The sequence below is a fragment of the Scyliorhinus torazame genome, chromosome 7 (genome assembly GCF_047496885.1).
Source record: "Scyliorhinus torazame isolate Kashiwa2021f chromosome 7, sScyTor2.1, whole genome shotgun sequence".
Classification (NCBI taxonomy): Eukaryota; Metazoa; Chordata; class Chondrichthyes; order Carcharhiniformes; family Scyliorhinidae; genus Scyliorhinus; species Scyliorhinus torazame.
Genome location: NC_092713.1, coordinates 113,914,254 through 113,918,602, shown reverse-complemented (window position 1 = coordinate 113,918,602; position 4,349 = coordinate 113,914,254). Strand labels below are relative to the sequence as shown.

At 76.7% G+C, this 4,349-nt stretch overlaps 1 long non-coding RNA gene across 1 annotated transcript in view; it reads left to right on the top strand.

The window, feature by feature from the left end:
* The window catches only part of LOC140426474 (uncharacterized), a 112,916-nt gene that overhangs the window by 17,277 nt on the left and 91,290 nt on the right, over positions 1–4,349 (top strand). The gene's annotated exons all lie outside the window — the stretch shown is intronic.

Genomic DNA, 4,349 nt, shown 5'->3' with positions numbered 1-4,349 from the left:
CGCGTGGGGAGGGAGGGGGAGGGGCGCTGTGAGAGGGGGAGGGGCGCTGTGAGGGGGGAGGGGGCTGTGAGGGGGGAGGGGGAGGGGCGCTGTGAGAGGGGGAGGGGAGGGGCGCTGTGAGAGGGGGAGGGGAGGGGCGCTGTGAGAGGGGGAGGGGAGGGGCGCTGTGAGAGGGGGAGGGGAGGGGCGCTGTGAGAGGGGGAGGGGAGGGGCGCTGTGAGAGGGGGAGGGGGAGGGGCGCTGTGAGAGGGGGAGGGGAGGGGCGCTGTGAGAGGGGGAGGGGAGGGGCGCTGTGAGAGGGGGAGGGGAGGGGCGCTGTGAGAGGGGGAGGGGAGGGGCGCTGTGAGAGGGGGAGGGGAGGGGCGCTGTGAGAGGGGGAGGGGAGGGGCGCTGTGAGAGGGGGAGGGGAGGGGCGCTGTGAGAGGGGGAGGGGAGGGGCGCTGTGAGAGGGGGAGGGGAGGGGCGCTGTGAGAGGGGGAGGGGAGGGGCGCTGTGAGAGGGGGAGGGGAGGGGCGCTGTGAGAGGGGGAGGGGAGGGGCGCTGTGAGAGGGGGAGGGGAGGGGCGCTGTGAGAGGGGGAGGGGAGGGGCGCTGTGAGAGGGGGAGGGGAGGGGCGCTGTGAGAGGGGGAGGGGAGGGGCGCTGTGAGAGGGGGAGGGGAGGGGCGCTGTGAGAGGGGGAGGGGAGGGGCGCTGTGAGAGGGGGAGGGGAGGGGCGCTGTGAGAGGGGGAGGGGAGGGGCGCTGTGAGAGGGGGAGGGGAGGGGCGCTGTGAGAGGGGGAGGGGAGGGGCGCTGTGAGAGGGGGAGGGGAGGGGCGCTGTGAGAGGGGGAGGGGAGGGGCGCTGTGAGAGGGGGAGGGGAGGGGCGCTGTGAGAGGGGGAGGGGAGGGGCGCTGTGAGAGGGGGAGGGGAGGGGCGCTGTGAGAGGGGGAGGGGAGGGGCGCTGTGAGAGGGGGAGGGGAGGGGCGCTGTGAGAGGGGGAGGGGAGGGGCGCTGTGAGAGGGGGAGGGGAGGGGCGCTGTGAGAGGGGGAGGGGAGGGGCGCTGTGAGAGGGGGAGGGGAGGGGCGCTGTGAGAGGGGGAGGGGAGGGGCGCTGTGAGAGGGGGAGGGGAGGGGCGCTGTGAGAGGGGGAGGGGAGGGGCGCTGTGAGAGGGGGAGGGGAGGGGCGCTGTGAGAGGGGGAGGGGAGGGGCGCTGTGAGAGGGGGAGGGGAGGGGCGCTGTGAGAGGGGGAGGGGAGGGGCGCTGTGAGAGGGGGAGGGGAGGGGCGCTGTGAGAGGGGGAGGGGAGGGGCGCTGTGAGAGGGGGAGGGGAGGGGCGCTGTGAGAGGGGGAGGGGAGGGGCGCTGTGAGAGGGGGAGGGGAGGGGCGCTGTGAGAGGGGGAGGGGAGGGGCGCTGTGAGAGGGGGAGGGGAGGGGCGCTGTGAGAGGGGGAGGGGAGGGGCGCTGTGAGAGGGGGAGGGGAGGGGCGCTGTGAGAGGGGGAGGGGAGGGGCGCTGTGAGAGGGGGAGGGGAGGGGCGCTGTGAGAGGGGGAGGGGAGGGGCGCTGTGAGAGGGGGAGGGGAGGGGCGCTGTGAGAGGGGGAGGGGAGGGGCGCTGTGAGAGGGGGAGGGGAGGGGCGCTGTGAGAGGGGGAGGGGAGGGGCGCTGTGAGAGGGGGAGGGGAGGGGCGCTGTGAGAGGGGGAGGGGAGGGGCGCTGTGAGAGGGGGAGGGGAGGGGCGCTGTGAGAGGGGGAGGGGAGGGGCGCTGTGAGAGGGGGAGGGGAGGGGCGCTGTGAGAGGGGGAGGGGAGGGGCGCTGTGAGAGGGGGAGGGGAGGGGCGCTGTGAGAGGGGGAGGGGAGGGGCGCTGTGAGAGGGGGAGGGGAGGGGCGCTGTGAGAGGGGGAGGGGAGGGGCGCTGTGAGAGGGGGAGGGGAGGGGCGCTGTGAGAGGGGGAGGGGAGGGGCGCTGTGAGAGGGGGAGGGGAGGGGCGCTGTGAGAGGGGGAGGGGAGGGGCGCTGTGAGAGGGGGAGGGGAGGGGCGCTGTGAGAGGGGGAGGGGAGGGGCGCTGTGAGAGGGGGAGGGGAGGGGCGCTGTGAGAGGGGGAGGGGAGGGGCGCTGTGAGAGGGGGAGGGGAGGGGCGCTGTGAGAGGGGGAGGGGAGGGGCGCTGTGAGAGGGGGAGGGGAGGGGCGCTGTGAGAGGGGGAGGGGAGGGGCGCTGTGAGAGGGGGAGGGGAGGGGCGCTGTGAGAGGGGGAGGGGAGGGGCGCTGTGAGAGGGGGAGGGGAGGGGCGCTGTGAGAGGGGAGGGGAGGGGCGCTGTGAGAGGGAGCGCTGTGAGAGGGGGAGGGGAGGGGCGCTGTGAGAGGGGGAGGGGAGGGGCGCTGTGAGAGGGGGAGGGGAGGGGCGCTGTGAGAGGGGGAGGGGAGGGGCGCTGTGAGAGGGGGAGGGGAGGGGCGCTGTGAGAGGGGGAGGGGGGGGGGAGGGGAGGGGCGCTGTGAGAGGGGGAGGGGAGGGGAGGGGCGCTGTGAGAGGGGAGGGGGGGAGGGGCGCTGTGAGAGGGGGAGGGGGAGGGGAGGGGCGCTGTGGAGAGGGGGAGGGGAGGGGCGCTGTGAGAGGGGGAGGGGAGGGGCGCTGTGAGAGGGGGAGGGGAGGGGCGCTGTGAGAGGGGGAGGGGAGGGGCGCTGTGAGAGGGGGAGGGGAGGGGCGCTGTGAGAGGGGGAGGGGAGGGGCGCTGTGAGAGGGGGAGGGGAGGGGCGCTGTGAGAGGGGGAGGGGAGGGGCGCTGTGAGAGGGGGGAGGGGAGGGGGCGCTGTGAGAGGGGGGAGGGAGGGGCGCTGTGAGAGGGGGAGGGGAGGGGCGCTGTGAGAGGGGGAGGGGAGGGGCGCTGTGAGAGGGGGAGGGGAGGGGCGCTGTGAGAGGGGGAGGGGAGGGGCGCTGTGAGAGGGGGAGGGGAGGGGCGCTGTGAGAGGGGGAGGGGAGGGGCGCTGTGAGAGGGGGAGGGGAGGGGCGCTGTGAGAGGGGGAGGGGAGGGGCGCTGTGAGAGGGGGAGGGGAGGGGCGCTGTGAGAGGGGGAGGGGAGGGGCGCTGTGAGAGGGGGAGGGGAGGGGCGCTGTGAGAGGGGGAGGGGAGGGGCGCTGTGAGAGGGGGAGGGGAGGGGCGCTGTGAGAGGGGGAGGGGAGGGGCGCTGTGAGAGGGGGAGGGGAGGGGCGCTGTGAGAGGGGGAGGGGAGGGGCGCTGTGAGAGGGGGAGGGGAGGGGCGCTGTGAGAGGGGGAGGGGAGGGGCGCTGTGAGAGGGGGAGGGGAGGGGCGCTGTGAGAGGGGGAGGGGAGGGGCGCTGTGAGAGGGGGAGGGGAGGGGCGCTGTGAGAGGGGGAGGGGAGGGGCGCTGTGAGAGGGGGAGGGGAGGGGCGCTGTGAGAGGGGGAGGGGAGGGGCGCTGTGAGAGGGGGAGGGGAGGGGCGCTGTGAGAGGGGGAGGGGAGGGGCGCTGTGAGAGGGGGAGGGGAGGGGCGCTGTGAGAGGGGGAGGGGAGGGGCGCTGTGAGAGGCGCGGAGGGGAGGGGCGCTGTGAGAGGGGGAGGGGAGGGGCGCTGTGAGAGGGGGAGGGGAGGGGCGCTGTGAGAGGGGGGAGGGGAGGGGCGCTGTGAGGGGGGAGGGGAGGGGCGCTGTGAGGGGGGAGGGGAGGGGCGCTGTGAGGGGGGAGGGGAGGGGCGCTGTGAGGGGGGAGGGGAGGGGCGCTGTGAGGGGGGAGGGGAGGGGCGCTGAGAGGGGGGAGGGGAGGGGCGCTGAGAGGGGGGAGGGGAGGGGCGCTGAGAGGGGGGAGGGGAGGGGCGCTGAGAGGGGGGAGGGGAGGGGCGCTGAGAGGGGGGAGGGGAGGGGCGCTGAGAGGGGGGAGGGGAGGGGCGCTGAGAGGGGGGAGGGGAGGGGCGCTGAGAGGGGGGAGGGGAGGGGCGCTGAGAGGGGGGAGGGGAGGGGCGCTGAGAGGGGGGAGGGGAGGGGCGCTGAGAGGGGGGAGGGGAGGGGCGCTGAGAGGGGGGAGGGGAGGGGCGCTGAGAGGGGGGAGGGGAGGGGCGCTGAGAGGGGGGAGGGGAGGGGCGCTGAGAGGGGGGAGGGGAGGGGCGCTGAGAGGGGGGAGGGGAGGGGCGCTGAGAGGGGGGAGGGGAGGGGCGCTGAGTGGGGGGAGGGGAGGGGCGCTGAGTGGGGGGAGGGGAGGGGCGCTGAGTGGGGGGAGGGGAGGGGCGCTGAGTGGGGGGAGGGGAGGGGCGCTGAGTGGGGGGAGGGGAGGGGCGCTGAGTGGGGGGAGGGGAGGGGCGCTGAGTGGGGGGAGGGGAGGGGCGCTGAGTGGGGGGAGGGGAGGGGCGCTGAGTGGGGGGAGGGGAGG